Source organism: Notechis scutatus, chromosome 1 (assembly GCF_049901735.1).
Source record: "Notechis scutatus isolate UNSWTSFEM ecotype Mainland chromosome 1, rNotScu1.2, whole genome shotgun sequence".
NCBI lineage: Eukaryota > Metazoa > Chordata > Lepidosauria > Squamata > Elapidae > Notechis > Notechis scutatus.
In genome coordinates this window covers 3570695-3593705 of record NC_142009.1, presented here as the reverse complement: position 1 = coordinate 3593705, position 23011 = coordinate 3570695, and the positions used below count along the sequence as shown (strand labels likewise).

General features: G+C 46.2%; 1 protein-coding gene across 1 annotated transcript in view; it reads right to left on the bottom strand.

The window, feature by feature from the left end:
* The window catches only part of MYO18A (myosin XVIIIA), a 222074-nt gene extending 199808 nt beyond the window's left edge, over positions 1–22266 (bottom strand). The window contains 1 exon segment of the mRNA XM_087955982.1: positions 22160–22266. The gene's annotated coding sequence lies outside the window, so the exon portion shown is untranslated.
* Positions 22267–23011: the final 745 nt, after the last annotated feature.

Below are 23011 nucleotides of genomic sequence, written 5' to 3'. Positions count from 1 at the left end.
TTTTTGCATTTTGTAGCATAAACTCTGCAATGGACACCATCAAAATCTACTAGGAAAACAACGATAATAATGAGATTTTTTTTAAAAAAAACAACAACAACACAAAGCTTTGTGCAAAAAGAGTCAGGCTGGCAGTGCCTAGGGAAATATTTGGAAGTCCTCAACTTACGACAGTTCATTTAGTGTCCATTCAAAGTTACATCGGCACTTGAAAAAAAGTGAACTCATGGCCGTTTTCGCACTTAACGACCATTGCGGCATCCCCATGGACACGTGATCCAAATTCAGACACTTTGGCAACTGACCCGTATTTACGACGGTCACAGTGTCCTGGAGGCCACGTGATCCCCCTTTGCGACCTTCTGGCAAAGTCTGACTCACTTAACGACCGTGGGACTAATTGAACAACTGCAGTGATCCACTTAACAACCAACGCAAGAAAGGTTTGTAAAATGGGGCAGGACTCACTGAACAAAGGTCTGACTTAGCAACATAAATTTTGGCCTCGGTTGTCGTCATAAGTCGAGGACTTCCTGTACAGTAATTGAAAGGCGCTAACAAACAATATTCAAATGCATTGCAGGTGGTCCTCGACTTACGACCACAACAGAGCTCAAAACGTCTGCTGTTAAGCTGGATGGTTGTTCAGGGAATTTTGTCCCATTTTACGATTTTTCTTGCCGCCGTTATTAAGTGAATCTACTACAGTTGTTAAGTTTGTAAGACGTTTGTTAAGTGGATCCGGCTTCCCATGGACTCTCCTTGTGGGAAGGTCGCAAAAAGGGGACGCCGCGGCCGTCATAAAGGCGAGCCTGTTGCCAAGCCATTTGAATTTTGATCGTATGATGCGGCAAAGGTCATAGCTGTGAAAACTGGTCATAAGTCACTTGTTTTCAGCGCTGTTGTAACGTCAACCGCTAGATGGACAGTTGTTAAGTCAATGGGCTGCTTTGTACCAAATGATGGAGAGACAGTTTTAAGAGATTTTAAAAGTTGGAAGAAAAACTTTTCTGGTGTCAGAGAGAGAGAGAGAGAGACTGGCCGAGATGAGGGCAAGAGTCAAGCAGGGGATTAGTCTGGAATCCTTCTGCAGGCAAAAAAGGGCAAAGTCTGACCCTCCCTCTAGAATGCCAGATTAAAGTCAGATAATCAGAGTTGGAAGGGACCTTGGAGGTCATCTGCCTAAACCCCTGCCCAAGCGGAAGACCCTACACCATTTCGGACAGATGGCAGTCCAGTGTCTTCTTGAAAGCCTCCAGGGATGAAGCTCCCACAACTTCCGAAGGCGACTTCTGTTCCAGGGGTTGATGGTTCTCCCTGTCAGAAAATTCCTCCTTACTTCCAGGTTGAATCTGTTCTTGATCAGTTTCCATCCATTCTTCCTTGTCTGGCCTTCAAAGGTTCCTTGGAAAATAGCTTGACCCCTTCCTCCTCCCTGGGGCAGCCCCTCAAATATTGGAAGGCTGCTCTCCTGCCTCCCCTGGTCCTTCTCTTCCCTGGACTAGCCAGGCCCCGTTCCTGCAACCGTTCTTCGTAATGATTGAGCCTCCAGTCCCCTCATCATCCTGGTTGCTCTTCTCTGCCCTTTTTCCAGAGTCTCAACATCTTTTTTGTAGTGAGGTGGCCAAAACTGGATGCAGGACTCTGGGTGTGGCCTTACTAAGGAGAAAGGAAGAGAGACAGACAGACAGACTAGCCATGCCCAGTTCCTGCAACCATTCATTATATTTCTTAGCCTCCAGTCCCTCCCATAGGATAGATAGACAGACAGACAGAGATGAAAGATAGATGAGATAGATAGATAGATAGATAGATAGATAGATAGATAGATAGATAGATAGATAGATAGATAGATAGATAGATAGGTAGATAGATAGATGATAGATAGACAGACAGGCTAGACTAGCCAGGCCCAATTTCTGCAACCGTTCTTCATATGTTTTAGCCTCCAGTCCCCTAATCATCCTGGTTGCTCTTCTCTGCACTCTTTACAGAGTCTCAACATCTTTTTATTATAGTGTGGTGACCAAAACTGGATGCAGTACTCTAGGTGTGGCCTTACTAAGGCTTTACAGAGCAGTATTAGTACCTCCCTTGATCTCTATTGTATCCCTCTGTTAATACAATTTAGGATTGCATTGGCTTTTTTGACTGCCGCTGCACACGGCTGGCTCCTATTTAGCTGGTTGTCTCACAGTTAATGCTATTAAGATCAATTTGGATTTTGAACCTACAACCTTATTGTCATACCCCTGTCAGAATCTGACTCGGAGGAGGAAGCCGAACAGCTGACAGAGAGCGGGAGTGTGGCTCCTTTGGCTGTGGAGGAAACTGGGGAAAGGCCAAGTCCGGCTGGGCAGAGCAGGGGAGAGAGAGAACAAGGAAGAGGGAGTTCAGAGGAAGACCCAGGCCCACCCTCCTCTTCATCCTAGGGTACGCAGGGAGGAACAGAGAAGGGAGCAACATGGGTTGCATGGCTTACGGGGGAGGAAAGAGCCTTGATCCCCTTCATAACCACATCTGGGAAGAGAGCTGATAAGAAAGGCAGGCTGCTGGGAACAAATGTGAATTTATCTTGTATCCTCGTGACTTATCTTGTGTTCCTGACATCTTCCCAACTGTGTGAGTTTTGCCGTGCCTTCACGTCCGAAATTCTTGCTCCTGCCCTGCCAAACTAATTACTTCAGTTTGGCTTGTCTGGACTTTAAATTACAGTTTGTGTTTACCCTGTTTTGGACTTAATTTTCTGCAGCCAAAGGCTGTTCCTGGGAGAGTTTTTCTCCAGCCCAGAGGCTAACCTGGACATTGGGGGCAAAGTTGGAGATAATAAAGGGACTCTTATTGCTTATCTGACTGTGTTGCTTTTGTGCCACGCCCCTTTGGGTCACCACACTTATCTAGCCTGGCCCAGGTGCAAACTGCCAGAAGGGGAGAAGATTGCTGTGCAAATATCAGGAACAATAAAATAGCTAATTGAACTCTTCCTGTATCATGTTGGCCCTTCACGCCTGACATCTGGTTAGGCTTCCATTGCAACTGTTAAAATGAATATATTACCTATATTACACGAATGTATAGTCAGAAAAAATTTAAATTTCAAACGGCAACAATTTCATTCCAAGAACAAAAAAAAATAATCATGGTTAAATTCACTTGGAAAAGAGAAACAAACAAACAAACAAAGCCCTTTTTAAGAGCTAGGCTGGCTGGGGAATTGTGGGAGTGGAAGTTCACACAACTTCATGTCGCCAAGGTTGAGAAAATATGTACTTTGTATACAACAAAAGCAAATTTAGACACCGGAAGTTTAGAATTTAGCAAAGGTTATTCCTTAAGAAATAACTTACGTAAAAGAAGGAACCCAGTTCTATAGATGTAATTAATTAACAAATAATGAAATGAATAATTTTAAATGTAATCATTGCAAATCCTTTGTTTATTGACGGGGAAATCATTCTCCATCCAGTCTGTCTGTTTCCATCCATTTTTCCCCCTTCTATATACTTATTTATGTTTTCTTTTCAGCGTTTTAAACTAACACAGGTGGTCCTTGGCTTCCAAACAGTTCATTTAGTGGCCGCAAAGTTACAAGGGATTTATGACCACGTTTGAGACTTACAACCATTGCAGAAACCCCAGTGTTACAGGATCAAAATTTGGATGCTCGACAAAGGTCATAAAACGGGGCAAAACTCACTTCACAAATGTCTCACTTAACGACAGAAATTCTGAACTGAACTGTGGTCGTAAACTGAGGATTTTCCTGTATTTTTTTCATCCGTTGTATCTGTTTTTACCTTTTTCCCCCTTCTGTAAGGTGATTTATGTTTTGTTTTAAGTATTTTAATTAAACAAACACACTAACATGTGTTTAAAAGGGGGAAAAAATCAGCCAGGGAACTGGTTGTTTTGAGATTAAATAGGAAATCACTGCGGGAATTTAGCCCTTTACCTTCCTTCACCTCTCTTCCAGGACCATCATAAAAGTGGATGAAAAACTACCTACCCAGAAACAAGATAATATGGCTTTACAAAGCCTTAGTAAGGCCATGCATGGAATCCTGCATCCAGTTTTGTTCACCTCATGACAAAAAAAAGACTTTGGAAAAAGTGCAGCAAAGAGGAACTAACTTTATTAAAGGCCTGCAGACTAAAACATGAAGAATGGTTGCAGGATTTGGGGTTTGGCCAGTCTAAAGAAAAGAAGAATTAAGGGGGGAACAGGATAGCAATAGTCAAGGATTGGAGGGGCTGCCCCAAAGAAGAGTTAGGGGTCAAATTATTCTCCAAAGCATCTGAAAGCAGGACGAGAAGCAAGGGATGGAAACTGGTCAAAGAGAGAAGCAACCTGGAATTAAGGAGAAATTTCCTTAAAAAAGAGAGGACAATTAACCAGTGGAACAACTTGCCACCAGAGATTGTGGCTGCTCCAACACTGGAGGCTCTTAAGAAGAGATTGGACAGCCGCTTGTCTGGAATGGTAGACGGTCTCCAGTTGGAGCAGAGGGCGGGACTAGATGACCTCCAAGGTCCCTCCCCACTCAGTTATTCTATTATTGTGTAGAAGAAAAGAAGGGAAGGAAGGAGGGAGGGAGGGAGAGAGGAAGGAAGGAAGGAAGGAAGGAAGGAAGGAAGGAAGGAAGGAAGGAAAGGAAAGGAAAGGAAGGAAAGGAAAGGAAAGGAAAGGAAAGGAAAGGAAAAGAGAAGGAAGATGAGAAAGACAAAGTGGAGAGGAGAGAGAGAGAGGGGAGGGAGGGAGGGAGGGAGGGAGGGAGGGAGAGGGAGGGAGGGAGGGAAGGAAGAAAGGAAGGAAGGAAGGAAGGAAGGAAGGAAGGAAGGAAGGAAGGGAAGGAAGGAAGGAAGTAAAATGGATGGAAACTAGCCAAGGAGAGAAGCAACTGGGAATTAAGGAGAAACTTCCTAATAGTGAGGACAATTAACCAGAGGAACAGCTGGCCACTAGAAGTTGTAAATGCTCTAACAATGGAGGCTTTTAAGTAGAGATTGGACAGACAGACTTCTACCTCCAAATCACACAAACACACACACACACACAAAATATGCCCCAAACGCATAGCATTGCAAACAACCCCCGAATCCGCAACGAACCTTTTCACAAAACCACAGCTACACCACAGATTCCCTGCTAGGCCTTTGTGAAAAGTTGGGAAGGAAAAAAAAAGGGCACAGCTGCCAGCAACCTTCCCTGCACAGTTATTTATTTATTTATTTGATTTGCCAATTGTTTACAAGATAATAAGTATAAATGTATACATAGTTGTGAATACATGAAATGGGTACATATAAGAAAAATAAAAGAATAAGAGAAACAATAGGACAGGGACGGTAGGCACGTTGGTGCGCTTATGCACGCCCCTACAGGCCTCTTAGGAAAGGGGTGAGGTCAATAGTAGACAGTCTAAGGTTAAAGTTTTTGGGGTTTGGGGAAGAAACTACAGAGTCGGGTAGAGTATTCCAGACATTGACCACTCTATTGCTGAAGTCGTATTTCCTGCAATCAAGTTTGGTGCAATTAACCTTGAGTTTGTATCTATTGTTTGCTCTTGTGTTGTTATGGTTGAAGCTGAAGTATTCATTGACAGGTAGGACATTGCAATGTATGATTTTATATACTATACTTAGATCGGACCGAAGGCGGCGTAATTCAAGGTTTTCTAGGTCTAGAATTTCGAGTCTGGTGGCATAAGGTATTCTACAGCGAGTAGAGGAGTGGAGAACTCTTCTTGTGAAATATTTCTGGACTTTCTCAATTGTGCTAATATCAGATACGTAATGTGGGTTCCAGACTGATGAACTGTATTCGAGTATTGGTCTAGCAAATGTTTTGTATGCTCTGGTTAGTAGTGTGATATTACCAGAGAAAAAGCTACGTAGGATTAGGTTAACAACTTTTAATGCCTTTTTGGCTATGTAGTTGCAGTGGGCTCTAGCACTTAGGTCATTAGAGGTGAGTATTCCAAGGTCCTTTACAGAGCTTGGGTCATCAACAAGATCTTGACTATTCAGCTTGTATTTTATTTTCTGATTTTTTTTGCCAATATGTAAGACAGAGCATTTATTTGTTGAGATTTGAAGTTGCCATTTGTTTGACCACTCTGATACATAGTCAAGATCTTTTTGTAGGGTAGCAGTATTGTCTGTGATATTGAACAGCTTTACATCATCAGCGAAGAGAACACAGTTGCTCTTAATATGATCACAGAGGTCGTTTATGTAGAGTATGAAGAGAGTTGGTCCTAGAACACTGCTTTGGGGGACACCACTATTGACAGGTACTGGATTTGATAGGACGCTCCCGATTTTGACCATTTGTTGTCTGTTTGCCAGGAATGCTTCTATCCAGTTATTCAGTTGTCCAGAGATACCATAGGTTGCCTGGAAGCGAATTTTATTTACCTGAGCCCATCAATGAGGAGTCACTCACCCCCCGCCCAGTGAGCTCCTGATGACTTCACCCGGTTGTCCAGGTAAATTTTCTTGGCAGCCGTAAGAAACTCCTTGCGCCTTTGGCAGCCACCCTCCAGGCTCCCTGCCCAGGTGTACCCCGAAGCTGGCTCTGGTTTGCTTTTGATCCCCAGATAAAGGGCAGGAGACGGCAGGCAGAAAACTCTGGCACACCTGCTTTATGACCGAAACAGCCCAAGGCTGCGGCAACTGAGCTAAGAGAATCTGGAAAGAGGGTAGAGAAGAGCAACCAGGAGGATGAGGGCACTGGAGGACAAAAGATACGATCAACGGTTGCAGGAATTGGGCCTGGCTGGTTTGTCTACCTGTCTGTCTACCTGTCTGTCTACCTGTCTGTCTACCTGTCTGCCTGTCTGCCTGCCTGCCTGCCTGCCTGCCTGCCTATCTATCTATCTATCTATCTATCTATCTATCTATCTATCTATCTATCTATCTATCTATCTATCTATCTATCTATCTATCTATCTATCTACCTACCTACCTACCTACCTATCTATCTATCTATCTATCTATCTATCTATCTATCTATCTATCTATAGGGGGAACTGGAGGCTAAGACATATAATGAACGGTTGCAGGAATAGGACATAGCTAGTCTTGTCTGTTTGTCTGTCTACCTACCTATCTTTCTACCCATTATCTATCCATCATCTATTTATCTATCATCTATCAATTATCTATCTCTACCCTCTCTCTGTCTGTCTATCATCTATTCATCATGTACATCCATCTATCTATCCTTAGTAAGGGCCACACCCAGAGTCCTGCATCCAGTTTTGGTCACCACACTATAAAAAAAGATGTTGAGACTCTGGAAAAAGCGCAGAGAAGAGCAACCAGGATGATCAGGGGACTGGAGACTAAAACATACGATGAACGGTTGCAGGAACTGGGCCTGGCTAGTGCAGGGAAGAGAAGGACCAGGGGAGACAGGAGAGCATCTTCTAATATTTGAGGAGCTGCCCCAGAGAGGAGAGAGGGGGGTCAACCTATTCTCTAAAGCCGCCAAAGGCAGACAAGGAATAATGTGTGGAAACTGATCCAGGAGAGATTCAACCTGGAAATAAGGAGAAACTTTCTGACAGTGACAACAATCAAGCGATGGAACAGAAGTTGCCCTCGGAAGTTGTGGGAGCTTCATCCTTGGAGGCTTCCAAGAAGAGACTGGATTGCCCTCGGTCAGAAATGGTGTAGGGTCTCCTGCATGGGCAGGGGGGTTGGACTAAATGACCTCTGAGGTCCCTTCCAATCAGAAGCTGTGGGTGCTCCAACACTGGCATTTTTCAAGAAGAGATTGGACAGCCATTGGTCTGAAACAGTAAGCCTCCTTCTTGAGCAAGGGGGGGTTGGGCTAGAAAACCTCTAAGGTCCCTTTCCAATGCCGTTATTCTGTTAGTCTAACGAAGACAGGATAGCAGAGTCTTCCAGTATCTCAGGGGCTGCCCCAAAGAAGAGGGAGTCAAGCTATTCTCCAAAGCCCGTGAAGGCTGGAGGAGAAGCAACGGGCGGAAACTGAACAAGGAGAGAAGCAACCTGGAATTAAGGAGAAACTCCCTAACTGTGAGGACAGTTAAGCAGTGGAACTGCTGGCCACCAGAAGCTGTGGGGGCTCCACCACTGGAGGATTTTAAGAAGAGATTGGACAGGGATTCCTCTGGAACCATATAAGGTTCAGCAGGCGGGGTGGGGCTAGAAGACCTCCCAGGTCCCTTCGAGTTCTGTTATTCTGTTAACTAAGAGGATTAAGGGAGCGGACGCTAAAAACCTCCCCGAATGAACCTGATGTCATTTCAGCAAATTGCCCCTGGCGAGTGGATCGATTTTTGTCTCAAGAGGAATCCTTTGGGAGGCATTTCAATCTTTTTTTAGGACGCAGGGCAAACTTCACGTCCGTTTCAATGTCCTTGATGGGAAATGGGTTTGGGTGTTGAGATCGTCCTCTGAGGTTTCCACCCATTGACCCTCCCTCTCCCTTCCTTCCTTCCTTCCTTCCTTCCTTCCTTATCACTGGAGGTTTTTAAGAAAAGACTGGACAGCCGCTTGTCTGGAATGGTAGAGGGTCTCCTGTCTGAGGAGGGGGCTGGACTAGAAGACCTCCAAGGTCCCTTCCAACTCTGTTATTCTGTTAAGCTGTTTTCCTTCCTTCCTCCTCCCTCCCTTCTTCCTTCCTTCCTCCTGCCTCCCACCCTTCCTCCTTCCTTCCCCTTCCTTCCTCCTCCCTCCCTTCTTCCTTTCTCCTTCCTTCCTCTTCCCTTCCTTCCTCCCTCCCTCCCTTCTTCCTTTCTCCTTCCTTCCTTTCCTCCCTCCCTCCTTCCTTCCCACTTCTTTCTTCCTTCCTTCCTCCTTCTTCCTCCCTCCCACCCTTCCTCCTTCCTTCCCCTTCATTCCTCCTCCCTCCCTTCTTCCTTTCTCCTTCCTTCCTACTTCCTTCCTTCTTCCCTTCCTTCTTCCTTTCCTCCCTCTCTTCTTCCTTCCTTCCTTTGTCCCTCCTCCCTTCCTCCTTCCATCCTCTTTCCTTCCTCCTTCCCTTCCTTCTTCCTCCCTCCCTCCTTCCTTTCCCTTCCTTCTTCCTTTCCTCCCTCCCTTTCTTCCTTCCTTCCTTTGTTCCTCCTCCCTACCACCCTTCCTCCTTCCTTCCTCTTCCCTTCCTTCCTCCTCCCTCCCTTCTTCCCTCCCTCCCTCCCTTCTTCTTTCCTTCCTCCTCCCTTCCCCCTTCTTTTCTCCTTCCTTCCTACTTCCCTTCCTTCTTCCTTCTTCCCTCTCTTCCTTTCCTCCCTCCCTTCCTCCTCCCTTCCTCCTTCCATCCTCTTTCCTTCCTCCTTCCCTTCCTTCTTCCTTCCTTCCTCCTGCCTCCCACCCTTCCTCCTTCCTTCCCCTTCCTTCCTCCTCCCTTTCTTCCTTTCTCCTTCCTTCCTCTTCCCTTCCTTCCTCCTCCCTCCCTTCTTCCTTTCTCCTTCCTTCCTCCTTCCTTCCTTTCCTCCCTCCCTCCTTCCTTCCCACTTCTTTCTTCCTTCCTCCTTCTTCCTCCCTCCCACCCTTCCTCCTTCCTTCCCCTTCATTCCTCCTCCCTCCCTTCTTCCTTTCTCCTTCCTTCCTACTTCCTTCCTTCTTCCCTTCCTTCTTCCTTTCCTCCCTCTCTTCTTCCTTCCTTCCTTTGTTCCTCCTCCCTTCCTCCTTCCATCCTCTTTCCTTCCTCCTTCCCTTCCTTCTTCCTCCCTCCCTCCTTCCTTTCCCTTCCTTCTTCCTTTCCTCCCTCCCTTTCTTCCTTCCTTCCTTTGTTCCTCCTCCCTACCACCCTTCCTCCTTCCTTCCTCTTCCCTTCCTTCCTCCTCCCTCCCTTCTTCCCCTCCCTCCCTCCCTCCCTTCTTCTTTCCTTCCTCCTCCCTTCCCCCTTCTTTTCTCCTTCCTTCCTACTTCCCTTCCTTCTTCCTTCTTCCCTCTCTTCCTTTCCTCCCTCTCTTCTTCCTTCCTTCCTTTGTTCCTCCTCCCTTCCTCCTTCCATCCTCTTTCCTTCCTCCTTCCCTTCCTTCTTCCTTTCCTCCCTCTTCTTCCTTCCTTCCTTTGTTCCTCCTCCCTTCCTCCTTCCATCCTCTTTCCTTCCTCCTTCCCTTCCTTCTTCCTCCCTCCCTCCCTTCTTCCTTCCTTTCCCTTCCTTCTTCCTTTCCTCCCTCCCTCCCTCCTTCATTCTTCCCTTCCTTCTTCCTTTCCTCCCTCCCCTCCTTCCTGAATCGCAGAATGCCAGAGTCCAAACAAATGGACATCCAGTCTTTTCTTAAAAACCTCCTCCAGGGTTTAAGTCTGTGCTCAATAGCTCTTCAGAGGACAGGGCTCGTGCCCCTCTTGTAAGCTAGCCAGTCTTGGAGGGATCCAGCCTCTCGGCCCTTCACAAAGGCCCTTGTTGTGCAAACAGAGGCTTTTTTGAGGATGAGGGGAAAATAAATAAATTCTGGCCCTCTCCAGCTGGCCGGAGTTAAGACGCCTCTATTTTTTCTCGCCGTTCGGGAGCGCTCATCTAATTTTCACCCTGCAAGAAAAGGATCGTGGCCCCTTCTCGCTGCAGGACAGGTCCTCCCAATTTACACCAAGGAGGATCTTACAGCGAGGGCAGTTGAAGGATACTGAGAGGTAGAATGAACCGCGTTGGGGTAAACTACATTTCGCTCTATTTTCTTCCCTTTTTATTGGTTCTGTTAGTAATTTTGCATCAGCTACTGATGCCCCAAAGAAATGAAGTTGGGATGTTTCAATACAGGTAGTCCTTGACTTATAACCATTCGTTTAGTAACTGTTGTAGCCCACTCCTCTTAAAGCAGGCTGGCTGGGGATTCTGGGAGTGGAAGTCCACCCCTCTTCAAGCAGGCGGGCTGGGGGATTCTGGGAGTGGAAGCCCTCCCCTCTTAAAGCAGGCTGACTGGGGGATTCTGGGAGTGGAAGTCCTCCCCTCTTAAAGCAGGCCGACTGGGGATTCTGGGAGTGGAAGTCCTCCCCTCTTAAAGCAGGCTGACTGGGGGATTCTGGGAGTGGAAGTCCTCCCCTCTTAAAGCAGGCTGGCTGGGGGATTCTGGGAGTGGAAGTCCTCCCCTCTTAAAGCAGGCTGGCTGGGGGATTCTGGGAGCGGAAGTCCACCCCTCTTAAAGTTACCAGGGTCAAGAAACGCTGATCAATTCTGCAGATTTGCAAGACTTAATTGCTCTTCCTTCCTCATTCTCTCAACAACCTTTTGTTCACAAACTTAACAATTCAAGGCCCCACTCCTGGGATCTTTGCGCAGGACACAAGGCTGCCCTCCTACACATATTTTGAACAGGCTGCTCCTTCTCAGTCCAGATTGAAGATAAAAGTATAAAGTTAGAGGAAGTTAAACATAATCTCCCATGCAACCAAGAGAGAGAGATTTGCAAAGCCTTCTTGGAGCTTGGCCCCCCACCAGACAAATTGTCCCCCCCCATGAGGCACCCCAACAATCAGGCCCCTTCACAAAAGACCAGCTACCCTGTGTTGGATTACGGGTAATCCTCGACATGCAACTCCACTTGAGTCTAAAACTTCCGTTGCTAAGCAAGACATTTATAAAGGGAGTTTTGTGCCATCTTACAACCTTCCTCGCCACTTTGTTAAGTGAATTCCCAGCCGTTTGTTAAACTAGTACCACGGTCGTTAAGTGAATTCAGCTCCCCCCCCCCCTTGACTTTGAACAATCAAAAAAGTCGCCAAAGGGGATCATGTGATCCCAGGACACTTAGGCCGTCATAATTGAGGAGGGGTCTGGGCTAGAAGACCTCCGAGGTCCCTTCCAGCTATATTATATTCTCAATACAAGCCAAGCGTCTGAATTTTGATTGCATGGATGCTGGTCATAAGTATGAACAACGGTGATTTTTTTTCCCAGCGGCATAACTTAAGTACACATATAGACTGGGTGAAACCAGGCTCAATAGCAGGAACTGGGAGGGGGATCTCGGAGTCTTAGTGGACAACCAGCTAAATAGGAGCCAGCAGTTTGCGGTGCCAGCCAAAAAAGCCAATGCAATCCTAAGTTGCATTAACAGAGGGATACAATCGAGATCAAGGGAGGTACTAATACCGCTCTATAAAGCCTTACTAAGGCCACACCTAGAGTCCTGCATCCAGTTTTGGTGACCACATTATAAAAAAGATGTTTAGAAAACGTACAGAGAAGAGCAACCAGGAGGATGAGGGGACTGGAGGCTAAAACATACGATGGACGGTTGCAGGAACTGGGCCTGGCTAGTCTAGGGAAGAGAAGGACCAGGGGAGACAGGAGAGCATCTTCCAATATTTGAGGGGCTGCCCCAGAGAGGAGGAAGGGGGTCAAGCTATTTTCCAAAGCACCTGAAGGACAAGGAATAATAGATGGAAACTGACCAAGGAGAGATTCAACCTAGAAATAAGGAGAAACTTTCTGACAGGGAGAACAATCAACCCATGGAACAGAAGTTGCCTTCAGAAGTTGTGGGAGCTTCATCACTGGAGGCTTTCAAGAAGAGACTGGACTGCCCACCTGTCAGAAATGGTGTATGATCTCCTGCATGGGCAGGGGGTTGGACTAGATGACCTCCAAGGTCCCTTCCAATCTCTGTTAATCTGTTATTATTCTGTTCTTCAGAAGTGGTGGAAGCGTCATCATCCCTGGAGGCTTTCAAGAAGAGACTGGGCTGCCATTGGTCAGAAATGGTGTAGGGTCTCCCGTTTGGTCAGGGGGTTGGACTAGATGACCTCCAAGGTCCCTTCTGACTCTGGTTATCTGTTATCCGTTAGATACCAAATATAGTAATCCACAGCCTTATTGGATCTTTAAAAAAACTTGGAACAGTCGCTAAACACACCGCTGTACCTGTACCAGAAGCAATTCACCTGAATTCTCATTCCATGCCAGCTAGGAACAGCTGCCCTAAAGGTCCAGAAGATTTGCACTGACATGTTTGCACAACCGGGCCCCACCTTCACCGAGAAGGGTCAAACTAGAGCAGAGGTCTCCATACTTTTTAAGACTTGTGGACTACAACTCTCAAAATTCTGGAAGTTGAAGTCCACAAGTCTTAAAGTTGCCAAGTTTGGGGACCCAGCCTAATATGGACTACAGCATAATATTTCCTACTACTGGCCTCGATTTGCAAAGCCCATCAAGAAAGACAGGTGAAAAATGGCCAAGTGGGAAGCCAGGACAGGCACCTTTCCCCATCCCACAGCTGGAACCTGCTTTCCCTGATCTGGGAATTCAGACACACCCATCGCCCGAGCGATGAACAAGCACGCCAGGTATGCTGTGACGTGAGACAGAAGAAGGGTGGTGTTTTACGACAAGCGGAACAAAAGGCTGTTTCTCCCTCACCCACCCGAATCATCCACCCTGGGCTGGAATTACTTGGTTTTAAAAGTCGAAGCTCAGAGACCGGAAATTATAAAGTCAGGATGATTGGCGGACAGCACACCAAAGCGCCCCATCCTATCCCACGCCTTACCTTCCACCCAGCTGTGCATTGCAGCAGTGATGCAATCCCTGGGATGGGAGGAAAGCGTTCAGACAGCGTTTCAAACTGAACAAAGACGCTGGAAAGGGTGCAGAGAAGAGCAACTAACTTTATTAAAGGCCTGGAGATTAAAACATATGAAGAACGGTTGCAGGAACTGGGCCTGGCTAGTCTAGGGAAGAGAAGGACCAGGGGAGACAGGAGAGCATCTTACAATATTTGAGGGGCTGCCACAGAGAGGAGGAAGGGGGTCAAGCTATTCTCCAAGGCACCCAAAGGCCAGATAAGGAATAACGGATGGAAAATGACCCAGGAGAAATTCAACCTGGAAATAAGGAGAAACTTTCTGACAGTGAGAGCAATGAACCAAAGGAATAATAACTTTGCCTCCAGAAGTTTGGTTGAACTTAAGCGTAGTACACAAAATTATCTGCTTACAATGTCCTACCAATCAATGTCCACTTCAGCTTTTACCACAATAATACAAGAGGACACAACAGATACAAACTCGATGTTAACCGCTCCAAACTTCATTGCAGAAAGTACGACTTCAGCAACTGAGTGGTCAACGCCTGGAATGCACTACCTGACTCTGTGGTTACATCCTCAAACCCCATAAACTTTAACCTCGAACTATTCACTATTGACCTCACCCCATTCCTAAGAGGCCTGTAAGGGGCGTGCATAAGTGCACCATCCTGCCTTCCATCCCTGTCCTATTGTCCCCATTTATTCGTCCCTATTTCCTGTATTCTTACTCATGTTTATACTTTTACCTATTATCTTGTAAGCGATTGACAAATCAAATAAATAAAAATAAATAAAAAATGAAGGAAGAAAAGAAAGAAGGAAGGGAGAAGAAGGAGAACAGGGAAGGGGAAGGAAGGAAGGAAGGAAGGAAGGAAGGAAGGAAGGAAGGAAGGAAGGAAGGAAGGAAGGAAGGAAGGAAGGAAGGAAGGAAGGAAGGAAGGAAGGAGAGAAAAGAAGGGAGGGATTGGGAGGAAGGAAGGAAGGAAGGGAAGGAAAGAAGAGAATACTCATTCCCAAGAGGTCTGTAAGGGGAGTGCATAAGTGCACCATTGTGCCTACCATCCCTGTCCTATTGTCCCCATTTATTCATCCCTATTTCCTGTATTCTTACTCATGTTTATACTTATACCTATTATCTTGTAAGCAATTGACAAATCAAATAAATAAAAATAAATAAAAAAAGGAAGGAAGGAAGGAGAGAAAAGAATGGAGAGAGAAAAGAAGGGAGGGATTGGGAGGGAGGGAGGGAGGGAGGGAGGGAGGAAGGAAGGAAGGAAGGAAGGAAGGAAGGAAGGAAGGAAGGAAGGAAGGAAGGGAATACCCATTCCTAAGAGGCCTGTAAGGAACGTGCATAAGTGCACCATCATGCCTACCATCCCTGTCCTATTGTCCCCATTTATTCATCCCTATTTCCTGTATCCTGTACTCATGTTTATATTTATACCTATTATCTTGCAAGCGATTGACAAATCAAATAACAGGGAGGACAATTAACCCATGGAACAGCCAGTTCCAACTCAGCTAAATCTCTAATCATAGACAGGGCCCAGACCACCAAAAGAGGCTGTAACAGAATAACAGAATTGGAAGGGACTTCAGAGGTCTTCTAGTCCAACCCCTGCTCAAGCGCAGGAAAACCTAGATGGGCAGTCCCGGACTTTACGACCACAGCTGAGCCCCAAATTTGTCTCCTTAAGTGAGATACTTACTGAGGGAGTTTTGCCCAGTTTTTCTTGCCTCTGTCGTTAAGTGAATCGCTGCAGTTGATAAGCTCGCAACCTTGGTTGTTAAACGAATCTGGCTTCCCCCCGCCTGGAGTTTGCCGGTCAGAAGGTTGCAACCCCAGGAATATAGCGGTGGTCATAAATAGTGCCAAGCGTGTAGGTTTTGATCACCTGACCGCCGAGACGCTGAGAAGGTTGCAACTGCGAAAAATGGATCGTTGTCGCTTTCTCCAGTGCCGTTGCAACTTGGAACGGTCACTAAACAAGTCGAGGAGGGGCTGTTACATTCCAGACAAATGGGCTGTTCAATCTTTTCTTTAAAGCAGGAAGTCTCCAACCTTGGCCACTTTAAGACTTGTGGACTTCAACTCCCAGAATTCCTCAGCCAGCTTTGAACTCTGGGAGTTGAAGTCCACAAGTCTTAAAGTGGCCAAGGTTGGAGATTTCCTGCTTTAAAAAAACCTCCAGTGTTGGGAGCACTTACAACTTCTAGTGGCAAGCTGTTCCACTCATTGTTTTCACTGTCGGGAAATTCCTTTTTTCCTAGGTTGCTTCTCCCCTTGTTGAGTTTCCATCTGTGTCTTTCTTTCTTTCTTTCTTTCTTTCTTTCTTTCTTTCTTTCTTTCTTTCTTTCTTTCTTTCTTTCTTTCTTTCTTTCTTTCTTTCTTTTCCTTCCTTCCTTCCTTTCCCTTCCCTTCTTCCTCTTCTTCTTCTTCTTCTTCTTCTTCTTCTTCTTCTTCTTCTTCTTCTTCCTCCTCTTCTTCTTCTTCTTCTTCTTCTTTCTTCTTCTTCTCCTCCTCCTCCTTCTTCCTTCTTCCTCCTTCTCCTCCTCTTCCTCCTCCTCCTCCTCCTCCTCCTCCTCCTCTCCTCTTCTTCTTCTTCTTCTTTCTTCTTCTTCTTCTTCTTCTTCTTCTTCTTCCTCCTCCTCCTCTTCCTCCCCACAAACCCTCCCCCTTCTAGCACTGATGATGTTACTTACTTTGGTAATGAAACGTCTGCAAGAAAACAACCCAGCTCAGAGAGCACCAAGGACCCCACTGTTGTCTTCTTCCTCTCTCCCTCCTCCTCCTTCTCTTCTCCTCCTCCTCCTTTTTTTGGATTTTTATTTTTAAAATATACATTTAAAATATATATTAAAATATAATATATATATATTATAATATTTGTTTTCTGAGGTTCTCGCGGGTATTTGTATGTGGATCTTTGGTTATTCGGGTTTTCTCCCGCGTAAAATTGGAAGTATCTAGGCAACGTTTCGACGAAGTCTCATTCATCATCTTCAGGCTTGTGTCTTCGGCTCTGTGCTTCTGAGTGATGTGAGCTTGCAGCTGCTTCTTCCTTTTAACTGCTAATGGGGGTCCAGTCTCTATATTATAATAACATATATTATTATATATTATATATTAATATAAAATATGAAAGGACAGTGAGAACAATGAACCAATGAAACTGGCTGCCCTCAGAAGTTGTGGGAGCTTCATCACTTGAGACTTTCAAGGAGAAACTGGACTCCCATCTGTCAGAAATGGTGTAGAGTCTCCTGCTTGGGCAGGGGGGTTGGACTAGATGACCTCCAAGGTCCCTTCCAACTCTGTTATTCTATATTCAGTGGAACAGAAGTTTCCCTTGGAAGTTGTGGGAGCGCCATCACTGGAGACTTTCAAGAAGAGACTGGACTGCCATCTGTCAGAAATGGTGTAGGTTCTCCCGCTTGGGCGGGGGGGTTGGTCTAGATGACCTCCAAGGTCCCTTCCAACTCTGATTATCCGTATCTGTATCAACACCAATACATGTCGCTTCTTCTCCCGATTTAAGGATACTTGACCGCCCAATATTGGAACGCTGCTATCCTGTCACCCTTTGGTCCTCCTTTTCGTTTAATAAACGTATTTTAACTCTCTTTTTATTCCTGCAGAGAAACGTCCTCGGAGCTGCCTACAAACGGTTCATAAACAAGACAGGATTTTTATGCCTGGCATGTTTTTTTTTTTCCCCTTTTTCTGCACAACACAGAAAGCATTGTTGCTTGGCCTGGCAAAAGGCAGAACTCAGAATTGCTAGAAAACCCTCATTGTTAAAAAGAGCTGCGCGCTGCCCTGAAGCGCACGCACGCACGCGAAAGGTGGGACGTAGATGGCAAGCCCCCCCACCCCCCACCCCCCACCCCCGAGAAAGCTGCCTTTTGTGAGATCGCAGCTGCTGGTTGTTTAAGCGGGGAGTTGTCTTCCCTGATTGATCACAGCCTTTATAGGCCTTTTGGGAAGGAAGGATCCCAGGCATTTAGTCTAATTAACCTTATAATTCCCTTTTAATGGAAGACACAGGAGAATCCTCCTCCATCTACAATCACCGGGTGTTTTAAATGCTCCAAGTCTCCAAACTTGGCAACTTTAAGACTTGTGGACTCCAACTCCCAGAATTCTAGGAGTTGAAGTCCACAAGTGTTGTTTTTTTAAAAAGTTTTTATTTTCTAAGACAAACATATACAAACAAAACATAAAAACATAAAAACTATCTTCCATTTTATAGTTACATACAGTGTTTCAGTTGGTTACAAATCTTTTGTGCTATCCTTTTGTAGCCATTACTCCCAATTTATATCAATTTTCACATTGTCAAACTAACATGTTTATATATTTATCAGTTATTAATCATCCATGACTAAACTATTTATTCCATCATTTTATATGAGATATTCCCAAATTTATTTTGAAATATTGTACTTTTCATTCAATGGTTATATATGTCTAGATTATATTTTATATCAATCTATTAAACTTCTATTACAAAATTATCTGGTCTATTACATTACCACGTCTTTTTGTCCAACCATTGATAAAACAAATCCCATATCATATAAAATTGTTTATCTTCTTGTTCTCTAATTTCAAATGTCAATTTACTCATTTCAGCACAGTCCATACTTTTCTTAATAACTTCCTCAAAGTCCACAAGTCTTAAAGTTGCCAAGTTTGGGGACCCCTGCCTTAAATGCAACGTGAATGAATGCAACATGCTTGCTTATATTAAAACACTGGAAGTTTCTAAGAAGACATTGGATAATCTTTTGTCTGAAGTGGTGTAGGGTATCCTGCCTAAGCAGGGGGGTGGACTAGAAGACCTCCAAGGTCCCTCCCAACTGTTATTTATCTCTATCTCTATCTATATAAAGGTAAAATTACCAACCACACATCATCACAAAATCTCCAGAACCGTAAAGCCTACAAACTTGAAATTTATCATGTATGTTCCTCTTGGCTTCTAGGTATTCACTAAGAAAGGATTTTTCGAAATGACCATCAGAGCATTAAGTATTTCCTATATTATTATTATTGTTATTGTTGTTGTTGTTGTACACGAAAATGACAGTATACACAGCAGCCATGCTGGGTTTCGTATCACAAATCACTAGTCAAACACTTCCAAGTGTTTAGGACCGCATGATGTATCAGCGGATTATGCGAGCGGATCCCAGTAAGGCGGCCTTCTGCAGCTGACCAGTGGTGATCTGGTCAGCGCCAATTGTTTTTAAGTGCTTGCCTAGGTCTTTAGGCACAGCACCCAGTGTGCCCAGTACCACTGGAACCACCTGCACTGGTCTATGCCAGAGTCTCTGCAGTTCGATTCTCAAGTCCTGATATCTGGTGACCTTTTTCAAGTTGTTTCTCGTCGATTCTGCTGTCACCAGGTATGGCAATGTCGACGATCCACACTTTTTTCCTCTCCACAATCGTGATATCCGGGGAATTGTGTTCCAAAACTTTTGTCAGTCCGTATTCGGCAGTCCCACAGAAGTTTTGCATGCTCATTTTCGACCACTTTCTCAGGCTTACGATCCCACCAGTTCTTTGCTACAGGCAGATGGTAGTTGTGACACAAGTTCCAGTGGGCCATCTGAGCGACTGTGTTGTGACGTTGTTTGTAGTCAGTGTGAGCTATTGTCTTGCAACAGCTCAGTATGTGATCGATGGTTTCACCCGCTTCTTTGCAGAGTCTGCATTTGGGGTCAACGGCAGATTTTTCTATTCTGGCTTTGATTACATTCGTTCTGATGGCTTGTTCTTGGGCTGCAAGAATCAGGCCTTCTGTCTCTTTCTTCAGGGTTCCGTTGGTCAGCCATAACCAGGTCTTTTCCTTGTCTACTTTTCCTTGGATCTTTTCAAGGAACTGTCCATGCAGTTTTCTTGTTTTCCTATCCAAGCTGTCCAGCTCTGCCTGTCTCCAGTTTATGATCCCAGCAGTATATCTGATGACAGGTATGGCCCAGGTATTTATAGCCTTGATGGTGTTACCGCTATTCAGTTTGCTTTTTAGAAGTTTCCTGACCCTTTGTGTGTATTCTTTGCTGACACACATTATTATTATTATTATTATTATTATTATTATTATTATTATTATTATTATTATTATTATTATTATTATTATTATTCAACTATTTTTATGAAATGGTAAAGGGTTTCCTGCCTAAGCAGGGGGTTGGGCTAGAAGACCTCCAAGGGCCCCTTCCAACTATTCGTTATTCTATATTCTGTATGGTTGTGTTATGATGATGTGTGAGCCACCTGACAGTGAAATATCATATAGATTTAAGTAACCGAACATGCAAACCGGGGTCCAGGTGTGGAAAATGTAAAAGAAGAATTCAAAACTTGAAAACAGCCAGGAGAAACACCCGTCTTCAATCATGAAGGGACACAGGGGAGAAAATATCCCCTGCAGCTAAGAAGACTCCACACCCATTTGACCCTGAGGACACAGACCAACCTCCTAGCGGCCTCAACAACCCTCTAAAAAGGATGCAAATGACCAGCAGCTGCCTGCAAGGAAGATAAATCCTTCCATTCCTCACCATTCATTCGGAGCTGAGGAAGTTTCTTGGATGAGAAGTGAAAAGGAAAAACCAGGAAGTGCAGTTGCCACCAGGGACAACAACAACAACAAAACCACAAGGCCAAAAATGACAAAAGGAGAGAGATAATAAAACAGGGGTTCCCAAACTTGGCAACTTTAAGACTTGTGGACTTCAACTCCCAGAATCCCTTAGCCAGGTAAAGGTGTTTATCCGTCACTACTTCGTTTTTTCAGTATTTTAAAAGTTACAAAAGCCAGGATTTATCTTAAAAATTAACCATCCCAGGAGGAGGACAGAAACTTTTATCTACTTTATTTATTTATATAACCCACCTTTATTGTTTTTACCAAGAACTCAAGGCCGCAAACATATCCAACGTTCACTTACCTCCCTTCCTATTTTTCCCCCACAACAACAACCCTGTAAGGAGGGCTGGGCTGAGAGGAGGAGTGGCCCAAAGTCACCCAGCTGCCATTCATGGCTACTGAGTGACTAGAACTCACCATCTCCTGGTTATTAGCTCAGGTTCACCCAGCAGCTTTCATGTCTAAGGCAGGACTAGAACTCACCATCTTAGCACAGTCTCACCCAGCTTGCCATTCATGTCTAAAGCGGAACTAGAACTCACTGACTTCTTAGGTGATTGGCTAAAGTCACCTAGCTGTCTTTCATGGCTAAGGTAGAACTAGAATTCGTTATTAGTTCAGGTTCACCCAGCAGTTTTCATGGCTAAGGCAGAACTAGAACTCAGCATCTCCTGGTTATTAGCTCAGGTTCACCCAGCTGCCACTCATGCCTAAGGCGGGACTACAACTCACGGTCTGCCACTTTCTATCCTGGTGCCTTTACACCAAACATGGCTTATTCCTTAGATAAGAAGGGCACCCAGCCTGGTTCCTTTCCAGCTCCCACTCCCCTCCTGCACTCACATACACACAAACACACACACACACCCCCTACCTCTCTATAAATTCAACTACACCACACTCAGATGTGGTGTGCAACAAAGACACAAAGCACCCTCTAAATCTGTGCCAGACCCCCACGTCCCCAACCAGCTGGCTGGAAATCACCAGAGTGGTCCCCCCCTTCCTCCGTGTCAGACTGCCACACACACACACACACACCACATTTGGCCTGTCCAAGGGGCAGAACCGGGGACCAAGTGAACGCCAGGTACGCAAACACACACCCAGTGCAAGGTGTCAAAGAAGAAGAGGAACTCCCAACTGAATCAGGCCATTGCAAACAATGCCAGGGCTGGGTGGTGTGTGCACACACACACACACACACACACACCATTTGCAGCCCAACATTTGGGGACCTGGAGGTGCTCCCACCCACCCCCAATACTGCATCCCAGGGCCAGGCAGGTTTAAAAGGATTGCACAGCCACACCCCTCCTCTCTGGGCAGCCTTTCTTTCTCCCCCCCCACTTTCCAAGGATGCATGTTGCGGCAAACTCCCCCCGGCGATACCCAGCCCCCTTTTGCCCCCTGGGAGGCAGCCAGGCACCGCACACCTGGCCATTGCAGAGGAAAGGGGCATCTTTTGCAAAGAGGGAGAAAGGGGGCCAGAATTATGCCCTGGAAACCCCCACCCCGGGGCCTGTTTCCAAGCCCCCACCCCACCCCAGACCCACCCAGACTAGTCCCTCCTCCTCGCCCCCTCCCGGGGTGGAATTGTAATTATTTACCCCCCAAATTGCGTTGAACAAGGAATCGCAGGCAGGCAGACGGGGCGATAGAATCCGCGATGCCCCGGCGAAGCTTTTCCCCGAACTACAATTCCCGGCATGCTTCGCCGCCGCAAGCCAGCCGCGGGGCTGCTGGGAGTTGTAGTTCGGTTCGTTCGCTCGCTTGCGGGCTCTTTCCACCCCCCACCCCTCCAGCCCGGCTTGGGGAGTCTCTTTCCAAGCAACCCCCACGGGCGCCGGCCCCAAACAGACACGCGTGGGGGAGACACGCGTGCATTCAGACGTGTACTCCACCCCCCAAACTGGGAAAGAGGGGCGAGTTCGAGTCCGGAGAGGCCCCGTCCAAGCGGGCTCCTGTTCGGCTTCGGCGTTGCCTCACCTCGGCCTGCTGCGGTCCGTTCGAGCCGCTCCGGTCGCTGCTGCTGCTGCCTTGCCTCGCTCGGCCGCTCCCGGGCCGGCATCGGGCGACGGCGGGGCGGGGCGAGGGGCGGGGGGGCTCCGCCCTTAAGAGGGCGGGGCGTCGGCGGAGGCTGTTAGGGAAGGAGGATGGGCGAGCGGCCCCGATGGGGCGGGGCTTCTGCCGGTCGCCTAGGCAACAGTGCAGGGCGCCGCCTCCTTCTTTGAGGCGGGAGCGGCTCGCTGAGGGCAGAAAGGGAAACAGAGCCGCGCGGCGGCCGAGGGGAGATGAGGGGTTTACGCTGTGCTCCACACTGAGGGGGCCATTTTTCTGTCAGAATTGGGGGTCCCGTATGGGTTTCCCCTCAGCGAAGGCCGTCTTGGTCTTCTCCCAAAGGTGCTTTTTGTTCCCAAGACGCAACTGGTCTTTGGTTTTTGTTTCCCTTTGAAGACGTTTCTTCGCTTCTCATCCCAGAAGCTTCCTCAGTTCTGACAGGATGGTGGAGAAGGGAAGAAGCTCCTGGGATGAGAAGCGAAACGTCTTCAAAGGAAAAAAACAAAACCAAGAAAGTCCAAAAAAAAGCCATTTTGGGGACAACCATAACCTGGAAGACTGAGAATCTCCACAGATATTGTGCTTTTCCCAAAAGGCAACTGGATTTTCTTGGGGTTTTTTAAAAATTCCTTTGAAGACGTTTCACTTCTCATCCAAGAAGCTTCTTCAGTTCTGAAGCTTCTGAAAAAGAACTGAAGAAGCTTCTTGGATGAGAAGCGAAATGTCTTCAAAAGAAAAAAAAAACAAGAAAAGTCCAGTTGCCTCTTGAAAAAAAAGCAG